Genomic DNA, 13869 nt, shown 5'->3' with positions numbered 1-13869 from the left:
GTCGACGTCGTCGCCGTCGCTTCTGCAGAAGTAGCAATTGGCCATCGTAGCAAATGCGGCGAGGGACGCCCTGCCTTCGATTCCGTATGCACAAAGTGTGTGGTCTTGTTTCCCAGTCTATATTTGGTCGGTCACGTATGAGGTTGAATGTAACGAATGGGTGGAAAGAGCAAGGGGCAGCGGCTGTGTAGAACGAAAACACAATTCATCAGGGGTGTGAGCGTTTCCAGATGAGTCATATACAAGTTGCACTTGGTCGTCAGTGACAGTGTGGCCTAATGGATAAGGCCTCGGACTTCGGATCTGAATATTACAGGTTCGAATGCTGTCACGCTCGTGTTTTATCAGTTCTGAAAAAGAAACATACCGTTTTAATGTAGCAATTGAGCAGTAGGAAACCGTCTGAATGTTGGTGTTGACTATTTTCTGCATGGAGACGCTCTTGAGCTTGAAACACACACAACAAGACCGGTGTTAACTAGCGAAATGGTCGCAGATTGCCGTCACCGCGAGTTTTCACTGGCACACGCACATCTAAAACAACGTCGGAAAGTAACTCGTTCGTCTTTTGAGTCACATCAAGTATGAGTGTCTAATTTTGATGACACTAGCTCTGCAGGTTGTCATGCAATTCCTTTACCTCTCAGAAATGATTATGCAATAAAAGGGAAGTACGTGCCAAGTGTGACGTTAGGAAAACATTAGGCAGCATGGAGAGATTATGTATGGGACCACCCAACCCAAACGAGTACTCTGTGACGTACTACCCGGCAAGTATTCACCGAAGCAGTCCGGCTAGCTCAGTCGATAGAGCATGAGAGTCTTAGTCTCAAGGTCGTGGGTTCGAGCCCCACGCTCTGCGGAAACGGAATTTTGTTTCGCTGCAGATATAAATTACCGTTTTTCTCATTAACGTGATGTAATGGAAATAGCAACTTTAAACTTTGCCTACGTCTCTGTCAGTCGCAAAGAAACTGTATTTGAAGGTGAAGGTGGTTTTGTAGACATGTGTGAAAGACATGTTCTGAAATGCAAGTGTCGTTGTTTGCAGAGCACATCGGTTACATGTCAGATGTGTAGCCAAGCAGTAATGGGTCGCCATAGCTGCAAATATTAGTCGGTAATATGAAGTGTTGTCAGATGAAGTCTGATGATCCAGACGACCGTAAGGACAAAGTACGCAAAAGTACCGCTAGGCCGCGCCTCTTTAGCTCAGTGGTAGAACACTGGTCTTGTGAACCAAGGGTCGTGAGTTCCATCCTCAAAGGAGGAAGTCGAGTTTTGGAAATCAGTTGCGCGTCGTGGCCGTATAGCAAACAGTATCTGTGATGACGAACAATTAGCGACATGCCTTTTATTAAGAATTACTCTCAGATTTGATTAAGGCGAATGGCGCAGATAAAGCCTTTGCCAAGCAGTACAGCATAAGGTGGGACAATGTACGGAAGAGTACCGCTAGGCCACGCCACTTTAGCTCAGTGGTAGAGCACCGGTCTTGTAAACCAAGGGTCGTGCGTTCCATCCTCAAAGGAGGAAGTCGAATTTTGGAAATCAGTTGCGCGTCGTGGCCGTATAGCAAACAGTATCTGTGATGACGAACAATTAGCGACATGCCTTTTATTAAGAATTACTCTCAGATTTGATTAAGGCGAATGGCGCAGATAAAGCCTTTGCCAAAGCAGTACAGCATAAGGTGGGACGAGGCAGTCTGAATTACATTTTATAGATGTATTTCTCACATATGTCAAGGCCTCTCGCGGTCGTCGTCGTCGTCGTCGTCGCCGCTTCTGCAGAAGTAGCAAATGGCCATCGTGGCAAATGCGGCGAGGGACGCCCAGCCTTCGATTCCGTATGCAGAAAGTGTGTGGTCTTGTTGCCCAGTCTATATTTGGTCGGTCACGTAAGAGGTTGAATGTAACGAATGTGTGGGAAAGAGCAAGGGACAGCGGCTGTGTAGAAGGAAAACACAAATCAGGGGTGTGAGCGTTTGGAGATAAGTCATATACAAGTTGCACATAGTCGTCAGTGACCGTGTGGGCTAATGGATAGGGCGTCGGATTTCGGATCTGAAGATTACAGATTCGAATGTTGTCACGCTCGTGTTTTATCAGTTCTGAAAAAGAAACATACCGTTTTAATGTAGCAATTGAGCAGTACGAAACCGTCTGATTGTTGCTGTTGACCATTTTCTGCTTGGAGATGCTCTTGAGCTTGAAACACACACAACAAGACCGGTGTTAACTAACGAAATGATCGGCAGAGTGTTGTCACCGCGAGTTTTCACTGGCCCTTGCACATCTAAAACAACGTCGGAAAGTAACTCGTTCGCCTTTTGAGTCACATCAAGTATAAGTGTTAATTTTGACGCCACTAGCTCTGCAGGTTGTCATGCAATTCCTTTACCTCTCAGAAATGATTATGAAATAAATGTGAAGTACGTGACGAGTGTGACGTTAGGAAAACATTAGGCAGAATAGAGAGATTCTGTATGGGACCACCCAACCCAAACGGGTACTGTGTGACGTGCTACCTGGCAGGTATTCACCGAAGCAGCCTGGCTAGCTCAGTCGGTAGAGCGTGACACTCTTAATCTCAGGGTCGTGGGTTCGAGCCCCACGCTGGGCGGAACGGAGTTTTGTTCCGCTGCAGATGTAAATTACCGTTTTTCTGATTAACGTGATGTAATGGAAATAGCAACTTTAAACTTTGCCTACGTCTCTGTCAGTCGCAAGGAAACTGTATTTGAAGGTGAAGGTGACTTTGTAGACATGTGTGAAAGACATGTTCTGAAATGCAAGTGTTGTTGTTCGGAGAGCACATCGGTTATGTGTCAGATGTGTAGCCAAGCAGTAATGGGTCGCCATAGCTGCAAATATTAGTCGGTAAAATGAAGTGTTGTCAGCTGAAGTCTGATGATCCAGACGACCGTAAGGACGAAGTACGCAAAAGTACCGCTAAGCCGCGCCTCTTTAGCTCAGTGGTAGAGCACTGGTCTAGTAAACCAAGGGTCGTGAGTTCCATCCTCAAAAGAGGAAGTCGAATTTTGGAAATCAGTTGCGCGTCGTGGCCGTATAGCAAACAGTATCTGTGATGACGAACAATTAGCGACATGCCTTTTATTAAGAATTACTCTCAGATGTGATTAAGGCGAATGGCGCAGATAAAGCCTTTGCCAAAGCGGTACAGCATAAGGTGGGACGAGGCAGTCTGAATTACATTTTATAGATGTATTTCTCACATATGTCAGAGCCTCTCGCCGTCGTCGTCGTCGTCGTCGTCGCGGCTTCTGCAGAAGTAGCAAATGGCCATCGTAGCAAATGCGGCGAGGGCCGCCCTGCCTTCGATTCCGTATGCACAAAGTGTGTGGTCTTGTTTCCCAGTCTATATTTGGTCGGTCACGTAAGAGGTTGAATGTAACGAATGGGTGGGAAATAGCAAGGGGCAGCGGCTGTGTAGAACGAAAACACAAATCATCAGGGGTGTGAGCGTTTCCAGATGAGTCATATACAAGTTGCACTTGGTCGTCAGTGACCGTGTGGCCTAATGGATAAAAAAAAAATTGATAAGGCGTCAGACTTCGGATATGAAGATTACAGGTTCGAATGCTGTCACGCTCGTCTTTTATCAGTTCTGAAAAAGAACCATACCGTTTTAACGTCGCAATTGAGCAGTACGAAACCGTCTGAATGTTGCTGTTGACCATTTTCTGCTTGGAGATGATCTTGAGCTTGAAACACACACAACAAGACCGGTGTTAACTAGCGAAATGGTCGCAGAGTGCCGTCACCGCGAGTTTTCACTGGCACTTGCACATCTAAAACAACGTCGGAAAGTAACTCGTTCGCCTTTTGAGTCACATCAAGTATGAGTGATAATTTTGATGCCACTAGCTCCGCAGGTTGTCATGCAAATCCCTTTACCTCTCAGAAATGATTATGCAATAAAAGTTAAGTACGTAACGAGTGTGACGTTAGGAAAACATTAGGCAGCATGGAGAGATTCTATATGGGTCACCCAACCCAAACGATTACTGTGTGACGTGCTACCAGGCAAGTATTTACCGAAGCAGCCTGGCTAGCTCAGTCGGTAGAGCATGAGACTCTTAATCTCAGGGTCGTGGGTTCGAGCCCCACGCTGGGCGGAACGGAATTTTGTTTCGCTGCAGATATAAATTACCGTTTTTCTGATTAACGTGATGTAATGGAAATAGCAACTTTAAACTTTGCCTACGTCTCTGTCAGTCGCAAGGAAACTGTATTTGAAGGTGAAGGTGATTTTGTAGACATGTGTGAAAGACATGTTCTGAAATGCAAGTGTTGTTGTTTGGAGAGGACATCGGTTACGTGTCAGATGTGTGGCCAAGCAGTAATGGGTCGCCATAGCTGCAAATATTAGTCGGTAATATGGAGTGTTGTCAGCTGAAGTCTGATGATCCAGACGACCGTAAGGACGAAGTACGCAAAAGTACCGCTAGGCCGCGCCTCTTTAGCTCAGTGGTAGAGCACTGGTCTAGTAAACCAAGGGTCGTGAGCTCCGCCCTCAAAGGAGAAAGTCGAATTTTGGAAATCAGTTGCGCGTCGTGGTTGTATAGCAAACAGTATCTGTGATGACGAACAATTAGCATCGTGCCTTTTATTAAGAATTACTCTCAGATGTGATTAAGGCGAGTGGCGCAGATAAAGCCTTTGCCAAAGTGGTACATCATGAGGTGGGACGAGGCACTCTGAATTACATTTTATAGATGTATTTCTCACATATCTCAGAGACTTACGTTGTCGTCGTCGTCGTCGTCGTCGTCGTCGTCGTCGTCGTCGGCGGCGGCGCTTCTGCAGAAGTAGCAAATGGCCATCGTAGCAAATGCGGCGAGGGACGCCCTGCCTTCGATTCCGTATGCACAAAGTGTGTGGTCTTGATTCCCAGTCTATATTTGGTCGGTCACGTAAGAGGTTGAATGTAACGAATGGGTGGGAAATAGCAAGGGGCAGCGGCTGTGTAGAACGAAAACACAAATCATCAGGGGTGTGAGCTTTTCGAGATGAGTCATATACCAGTTGCACTTGGTCGTCAGTGACCGTGTGGCCTAATGTATAAGGCGTCGGAATTCGGGTCTGATGATTACAGGTTCGAGTGCTGTCACTCTCGTCTTTTATCAGTTCTGAAAAAGAAACATTCCGTTTTAATGCAGCAATTGAGCAGAACGAAACCTTCTGAATGTTGCTGTTGACCATTTTCTGCTTGGAGATTCTCTTGAGCTTGAAACACACACTACAAGACCGGTGATAACTAGCGAAATGGTCGGCAGAGTGCCGTCACCGCGAGTATTCACTGGCACTTGAACATCTAAAACAACGTCGGGAAGTAACTCGTTCGCCTTTTGAGTCACATCAAGTATGAGTGTTAATTTTGACGCCACTAGCTCTGCAGGTTGTGATGCAATTCCTTTACCTCTCAGAAATGATTATGAAATAAAAGTGAAGTACGTGATGAGTGTGACGTTAGGAAAACATTAGGCAGCATGGAGAGATTCTGTATTGGACCACGAGTACTGTGTGACGTGCTACCCGCAAGTATTCACCGAAGTAGCCCGGCTAGCTCAGTCGATAGAGCATGAGACTCTTAATCTCAGGGTGGTGTTTTCGAGCCCCACGCTGGGCGGAACGGAATTTTGTTCCGCTGCAGATGTAAATTACCGTTTTTCTGATTAACGTGATGTAATGGAAATAGCAACTTTAAACTTTGCCTACGTCTCTGTCAGTCGCAAGGAAACTGTATTTGAAGGTGAAGGTGATTTTGTAGACATGTGTGAAAGACATGTTCTGAAATGCAAGTGTTGTTGTTTGGAGAGGACATCGGTTACGTGTCAGATGTGTAGCCAAGCAGTAATGGGTCGCCATAGCTGCAAATATTAGTCGGTAATATGAAGTGTTGTCAGGTGAAGTCTGATGATCCAGACGACCGTAAGGACGAAGTACGCAAAAGTACCGCTAGGCCGCGCCTCTTTAGCTCAGTCACATTCAGCCAGCGGCTGCTCTGGAGGTCGGATGTGCCGTGCTGTGTGCTGTGCTGCGTTAGCTCCGCGTGGTAAGTCTCTGCTCTTGCTGCAATGCGTCGCTGTCTATAGTATTTTTGTAGACATGAAGAAGAATTAAGATATGTCGCAACCGCAACGAAAAGATACTTTGAAATTCACGTTTGATCGCAACTTTGTCCGACCGAGGTCATTTGATGTTGAACAGTGGTTAGAGGAAGATGTTAAAATAGGACTTGATGATATTATCCTCATACATTTCTCGATTATGAACAGTGTGGTTTTCGTGAAACTTGCCAGTCCAGAATTGTGTGAAAGGATAGTTCGATCTTGTGGTGGCATTCTGAAATTTAAACATGCTGACGGAAATTTTGGGGAGGTTACCGTTGCCCATGCTGGTCTAGGTATTCGGACCGTGCGAGTCTTTGAACTTCCCTTTGAAATTACAAGTGACCAGATAAATGCAGTTATTGCTCCATACGGGAAAGTTTGGAGTAATATTGCCGAACGGTGGTCTGCTGCACACAAATTCCCTGTTTTGAATGGTGTGCGCCAATTAAAAGTCGAATTGCAGAAGCACATTCCGTCGTTTATAAACGTCTGCGGATATAGAGCGGTTGTGATGTATGATGAGCAACCGAAAACGTGTGCTGTCTGCAATTTACCAGGCCACGTTCGTGCAGAATGTGTTCAAAGGCGAGTGGCGCAACTGCCTGCCGGCGATGCCGTCAGGCCCCTGCTATGTCAACGCTCCCCGTGACATATGTCGCCGTAGCGCGCGGTTTTGCAAGTGCCACTGCGCCCCCGGAAGTTACTACGAATACCGACCCACAAGCGACCGACCAACCGACCGACTCAGGTGTAGCATCTGTAGACACTCAACCCTCCTGCGAAGACTTATCTGCTCCTGCCCTTGTCGCCGTGGAATCGCCCAATGAGGCAATGGATACGGACGCGACCTCAGTCGCTTCGGGTAGTGCTTCTCTGCATCCTGGAGCTTCTTTAGGAGGTATCAAAAGCGTATCAGGTGCACAGAAAACGGACTCGCAACCAGCCGTTTCTAGTGGTGCTCTTCCGAATCCTGCAGCTGCCTTAGGCACTGACCACAGCCCGTCAAGTGCAATGAAATCAGACCTGGCGTCAGTCACTTCGAGTAGTGCTACTTTGCAACCTGAGGCTTCTTCAGGTACCGTCCAAAGTCCACCACGAGACGTATCTCCCAAGAAATCTAAAAAACGGAGAATCGCGCGTCAAGGTGCAGAGCAGACTGCACCACAACTGCGTGAACAGGCGAAGCAAATAGGGGGCAAAATACGTCAATCTGTATCTGAGAACTTGCAGTGCAATCAGCAGTCATCTAACGAAGACCCTGTGTCCTTGGATAGTACCTCAGGTTCTGCCAGTTTGCCCTCCGCTGACGTAGCAATTACCCGAACCGAAGATAAAAATCACCAGCAAACACCTGAATATAGTGCACCACTTAATGACGAACCGATGACAGGGCTGTCGAATCCGTGGGCAGACGATGTCGACGACACTACAAAGGAGGACGCAATTATGGACACCACAGGAACCGTTACAGTCACCACGATGGCCACACCACGAGATGACGTCGTCTTGAATGTCATCGCCGCGACGGATACTGTCCCAGACACGGAGAAGCCGACTGATCCCTTCCCAAGTCATGAATATTTCTAGTCTGAACGGTTTTACTGACTTGTGTCCACATGTCTCTCGGGTCAGATTTCTTAATGTTTTTTCGAAATGATATGTTGCCAGAGTTTTTCCTAATTACACTCCCGTCTTGGCTAACGTAGTTCCGTTGCAGGCCTATAAGATCGCTACGCTGAACATCAATAAAATTTGTAGCACATTTAATTTACAAAATTTAAAAGATTTCCTGTATGCAGCTGATGTGGACATTTTGTTTTTACAAGAAGTAACAAACATCAAACTTGACTTCATACAGGGGTATAATGCTATAGTCAATCCTGGAATTGGATGTGATTTGGGTACCGCATTTCTTTTCAAAGAGGGCGTCGTCATTACAGACGTAACAAAACTGCCTAACGGCAGAGGCATTGCCGGCACGCTTTATAACACCAGGATTATTAATGTCTATGCCCCATCTGGTTCTACCAATCGGTGCCAACGAGCACAGTTTTCTAAGGAGGGAATTGTTCCTTTGTTTGGTGTACACTGCACCCATACCATCCTTGGAGGCGACTTTAAGAGTGTCATACATGCCAAAGACCAAACTCCGAACTACAACAAATCTCCGGACCTGGAACGTATCGTCACCGACCTCCGTTTAACTGATTCGTGGGAGCAAAAGAACGGCGCGGCACCCGGCTTCACCCACCTCACTAATCATTCAGCGAGCCGGTTGGATCGAATATATGTCTCGCCCAATCTGAAACACTGCATCCTGCAGTCTGAAGTTTGGCCAACCGTTTTTTCGGACCACGCTGCATATATATGCACATTAAATTTGGAACGACAAGAAACCTGTCGATATAAAGGGCCATGGAAACTTAATGTTTCACACTTAAAAGATCCTGCCTGTCGAGAAGCCTTTCTCACCACTTGGAGAGCCTGCGAGACCAAACTCATCTCTTACCACTCGACTTTGGATTGGTGGCTCAAATGCGCCAAACCTCAGATCCGGAGATGTTTCATCAACTACTCCCGGGAGAAGAGATTTTGGCGGAAAAGAAGGATAGAATTTTACTTTCATTGTCTCCGAGAACTCTACCTGCAAGGTGCTACAGCTATTGGGAACCATGGGAGAATTAAAAAAATCCAGGCAAAAATACTGTCATTAAGGCGACAACAGCTTGAAGGCTACCAAATAAGGTCAAGAGCAGAGACTGTGGCGCAAAAAGAAGCCACTTCGGTATATCATGTGATTCGTGAAACTAAACGAGGATTCCGCAAAATACTGACGGAGCTTAAAACTGATAATGGAACCACCTTGACAATGCACAACGACATAAAAGCAGAAATACTAACCCATTTCGACAACTTGTTTTCACATAAAGAGGTAGACGAAAAAGCACAGGACGATTTACTGACCCACCTGCAGGGATGCGTTGGTAACGCGTACGCGGAAGCTCTAATAGCGGAGGCGACCGAAGACGATGTACACTATGCTGTCTATCAAAGTGCAAACAGTAAATCCCCTGGAGCTGACGGCATACCAGCAGAATTTTATCAAGTCTTCTGGGAACATATAAAACATAGAATTACATGCATCTGTAATGAACTTCTGAACCTCAATAAGGAGATACCGAAAGATTTTCGCGAAGGTATGATAGTGTTAATCGCAAAAAAATCGGCTGGCAAGAAAATTGGAAATTTGAGACCAATCACTCTGCTGAACAGTGACTATAAAATTTTTTCGCGGCTCTTAGCCCACAGACTTAAAAATGTAATGGCCAGCGTCACCGGCCCATATCAGTCTAGCGTGGGCAAGGGTAGGAAAATTCAGCATACGCTGTCCGACTACCGCGACATAATTTCAATAGCAGAAGTATGTCGACTAAAATGTGCCATCGTGTCGTTAGATTTCGATAAAGCCTTCGACAGGATCAGCCACTCCTACCTCCTGAAAACGATAGGCGTAATGGGTTTTCCGCCGAGATTCGTTGACCTCATACGACGTTTGGTAACGAATAACTCCTCCAGAATCATCATAAATGGACAGCCTAGCCGGCCAGTCGAGATCGCATGTTCCGTCAGGCAAGGTTGTCCGTTGTCCATGGCACTTTTTGCCATGGCCATCGAACCTTTGCTCGCTACCTTGACTCAGCGGTTACAAGGATTGCAAATACGAGGAAACAAAATAATATGTAAAGCTTATGCGGACGATGTTGGGTTTCTCGTTATGAATGTAGCGGAAGTCGAGACGGCAATGCACATAATAGAAAAATACGAACGAGCGTCAGCCGCGAGGTTAAACAAAACCAAGTCCGGCATGTTCAATATCGGACGTGGCATTGGCATGCGCACACACGGTCAGTTACGTGAGCTAACAGCCTTGAAGTGTCTCGGCATTGATTTCCGAAAAAATATACGTCAAACTATTGCGGCCAACTATAGACAAGTACTAACTACCATACGAGCTAGTGTACGGACACATAGTATTCGACAATTAAATGAAATTCAGAGAGTGTCTTTAGCGAACGTCTCTATTACTTCCAAAGTCAATTATGTCGCCCAGATACTGCCAATACCCGCCGGCATCGCCAAACAAATTATGTCAGCAATAGGCTATTTTGTGAGCTGTGGCCACATATTTAAAATCCAGTATGACACTCTGACGCTCGCCACTAATAATGGCGGCTTAAACTTAACGAATGTTACTAAAAAGTCGCAGGCTCTGTACATCTCCAATACGTTTCAACAATGGAGACAATCCGTCAGCTGTATCGCCGCGCACTTGCTATCTGAAATAGCTCCAGATGACCTCTCTCCACCCATTAATGTGCAGCACATACCGAGCGGACTTTACCATTTACGATGGTTTTTAATAGAATATAGCTACCTACATTCAAGAATTCCGGAAAAAGACATGACAAACGTAAAAGAAATATATGGCAAATTGATGGGAGAAAAGAAGAACAACAAAATAGAACAAAACTATCCATGTTCTAACTGGAAAGTGATATGGGCAAATATTAATAACCGTAACTTAGCTACTCATCTGAAAGCAACATGGTACTTTGTTGTAAATAGGAAAGTTGCAACAAACTCGAAACTTCATACGATCCACTTAGCGGATTCGCCTTTGTGTGCAACGTGTAGTTTAACTGATAACGAAGAATCGTTTCGTGTGTGACAAGGTTAAAGATATCTGGCTGAATGTCCGACGAAAGCTGGCACTCATCCTTCGAACGTCACCTAACGCTATAACGCCTGCGGACTTTTTGACACCGGATGATGTACCCTTTCCTAACACGAAACGCAACGCAGTCAATTGGCTGAAAGCGGCAACGGTCCATTACCTCTTCACGAAGGAAGAGAAAAGCCAAGAGGATTTTTGGATCTATCTGCTAACTGAACATCACATGTTACTGAAGACTAGTAAATATAAAGAAACATACGCAAATTTTTTAATCAAGACCTTGATGTAAAAGAATTAACAAGAAATATCTGCGGACACAGAAGACAAACGTAAGAGAGTGTTCACCACTACTAACTTACTTTACAATCGTGGAAAAAAATAAAATAAAATAAAATAAAATAAATTATTTTAGTTTTTACCGGAATTGCCGTTCTTTGAGTTCAACGTTTATTAATTTATTTTTCAAGAAGCCATTATAAATAGTTGGTTTGTTTTTTAAGCATTTTCAGAGAGAAGAGGCAGTTTCAGAATGCCCTCTGACGTTTCTTTGTCAAGGAAGCCTATTTGCTTTAAGTGTGACAACAAAAAACAGCGATGAAGAAGGAAACAAACTGAACATAACTTCCGTTTCTACCTACTGAAGACTTCATTCTTTTTTCACATTATCAATAAGCCCAAAGAAGGGGTACATTAGTTTCTCCACGATAAAGGGATTAACTTTGTCTCATCAGTTTATGGTTATGTACATGGCGTGAGAAGCCGGCGCCGATGAAGTCGAATTATGGAGAGCGCAAGGATAGGCTAAAAGGGGTGATGGGAGGCCCAAAAAAAAAAAAAAGTCGGTAGAGCATGAGACTCTTAATCTCAGGCTTGTGGGTTCGAGCCCCACGCTGGGCGGAACGGAATTTTGTTCCGCTGCAGATGTAAATTACAGTTTTTCTGATTAACGTGATGTAATGGAAATAGCAACTTTAAACTTTGCCTACGTCTCTATCAGTCGCAAGGAAACTGTATTTGAAGGTGAAGGTGAATTTGTAGACATGTGTGAAATACATGTTCTGAAATGCAAGTGTTGTTGTTTGGAGAGCACATCGGTTACGTGTCAGATGTGTAGACAAGCAGTAATGGGTCGCCATAGGTGCAAATATTAGTCGGTAATATGAAGTGTTGTCAGCTGAAGTCTGATGGTCCAGACGACCGTAAGGACGAAGTACGCAAAAGTACCGCTAGGCCGCGCCTCCTTAGCTCAGTGGTAGAGCACTGATCTAGTAAACCAAGAGTCGTGAGTTCCATTCTCAAAGGAGGAAGTCGAATTTTGGAAATCAGTTGCGCGTCGTGGTTGTATAGCAAACAGTATCTGTGATGACGAACAATTAGCATCGTGCCTTTTATTAAGAATTACTCTCAGATGTGATTAAGGCGAGTGGCGCAGATAAAGCCTTTGCCAAAGTGGTACATCATGAGGTGGGACGAGGCACTCTGAATTACATTTTATAGATGTATTTCTCACATATCTCAGAGACTTACGTTGTCGTCGTCGTCGTCGTCGTCGTCGTCGTCGTCGGCGGCGGCGCTTCTGCAGAAGTAGCAAATGGCCATCGTAGCAAATGCGGCGAGGGACGCCCTGCCTTCGATTCCGTATGCACAAAGTGTGTGGTCTTGATTCCCAGTCTATATTTGGTCGGTCACGTAAGAGGTTGAATGTAACGAATGGGTGGGAAATAGCAAGGGGCAGCGGCTGTGTAGAACGAAAACACAAATCATCAGGGGTGTGAGCTTTTCGAGATGAGTCATATACCAGTTGCACTTGGTCGTCAGTGACCGTGTGGCCTAATGTATAAGGCGTCGGAATTCGGGTCTGATGATTACAGGTTCGAGTGCTGTCACTCTCGTCTTTTATCAGTTCTGAAAAAGAAACATTCCGTTTTAATGCAGCAATTGAGCAGAACGAAACCTTCTGAATGTTGCTGTTGACCATTTTCTGCTTGGAGATTCTCTTGAGCTTGAAACACACACTACAAGACCGGTGATAACTAGCGAAATGGTCGGCAGAGTGCCGTCACCGCGAGTATTCACTGGCACTTGAACATCTAAAACAACGTCGGGAAGTAACTCGTTCGCCTTTTGAGTCACATCAAGTATGAGTGTTAATTTTGACGCCACTAGCTCTGCAGGTTGTGATGCAATTCCTTTACCTCTCAGAAATGATTATGAAATAAAAGTGAAGTACGTGATGAGTGTGACGTTAGGAAAACATTAGGCAGCATGGAGAGATTCTGTATTGGACCACGAGTACTGTGTGACGTGCTACCCGCAAGTATTCACCGAAGTAGCCCGGCTAGCTCAGTCGATAGAGCATGAGACTCTTAATCTCAGGGTGGTGTTTTCGAGCCCCACGCTGGGCGGAACGGAATTTTGTTCCGCTGCAGATGTAAATTACCGTTTTTCTGATTAACGTGATGTAATGGAAATAGCAACTTTAAACTTTGCCTACGTCTCTGTCAGTCGCAAGGAAACTGTATTTGAAGGTGAAGGTGATTTTGTAGACATGTGTGAAAGACATGTTCTGAAATGCAAGTGTTGTTGTTTGGAGAGGACATCGGTTACGTGTCAGATGTGTAGCCAAGCAGTAATGGGTCGCCATAGCTGCAAATATTAGTCGGTAATATGAAGTGTTGTCAGGTGAAGTCTGATGATCCAGACGACCGTAAGGACGAAGTACGCAAAAGTACCGCTAGGCCGCGCCTCTTTAGCTCAGTCACATTCAGCCAGCGGCTGCTCTGGAGGTCGGATGTGCCGTGCTGTGTGCTGTGCTGCGTTAGCTCCGCGTGGTAAGTCTCTGCTCTTGCTGCAATGCGTCGCTGTCTATAGTATTTTTGTAGACATGAAGAAGAATTAAGATATGTCGCAACCGCAACGAAAAGATACTTTGAAATTCACGTTTGATCGCAACTTTGTCCGACCGAGGTCATTTGATGTTGAACAGTGGTTAGAG

The 13869-nt window shown here is 45.4% G+C and overlaps 5 non-coding genes across 5 annotated transcripts; all 5 read left to right on the top strand.

Annotated features, from left to right (window-relative positions):
* The first annotated feature begins 786 nt into the window (after nucleotides 1–786).
* Trnak-cuu (transfer RNA lysine (anticodon CUU)) lies at nucleotides 787–862 on the top strand. The gene has a single exon. It is a non-coding gene; the product is annotated as a tRNA-Lys (tRNA).
* A 1690-nt stretch (nucleotides 863–2552) lies between these two features.
* Trnak-cuu (transfer RNA lysine (anticodon CUU)) lies at nucleotides 2553–2625 on the top strand. Its single transcript has one exon. It is a non-coding gene; the product is annotated as a tRNA-Lys (tRNA).
* Nucleotides 2626–4068: 1443 nt separating this feature from the next.
* On the top strand, nucleotides 4069–4141 carry Trnak-cuu (transfer RNA lysine (anticodon CUU)). Its single transcript has one exon. It is a non-coding gene; the product is annotated as a tRNA-Lys (tRNA).
* Nucleotides 4142–5582: 1441 nt separating this feature from the next.
* Trnak-cuu (transfer RNA lysine (anticodon CUU)) lies at nucleotides 5583–5655 on the top strand. The gene has a single exon. It is a non-coding gene; the product is annotated as a tRNA-Lys (tRNA).
* A 7551-nt stretch (nucleotides 5656–13206) lies between these two features.
* On the top strand, nucleotides 13207–13279 carry Trnak-cuu (transfer RNA lysine (anticodon CUU)). The gene has a single exon. It is a non-coding gene; the product is annotated as a tRNA-Lys (tRNA).
* The last annotated feature ends 590 nt before the right edge of the window (nucleotides 13280–13869 follow it).

This window comes from Schistocerca gregaria, chromosome 8 (assembly GCF_023897955.1).
Source record: "Schistocerca gregaria isolate iqSchGreg1 chromosome 8, iqSchGreg1.2, whole genome shotgun sequence".
Lineage (NCBI taxonomy): Eukaryota > Metazoa > Arthropoda > Insecta > Orthoptera > Acrididae > Schistocerca > Schistocerca gregaria.
Note: the sequence above shows the minus strand (reverse complement) of the source record. Positions and strands in the feature narration are given on the sequence as shown.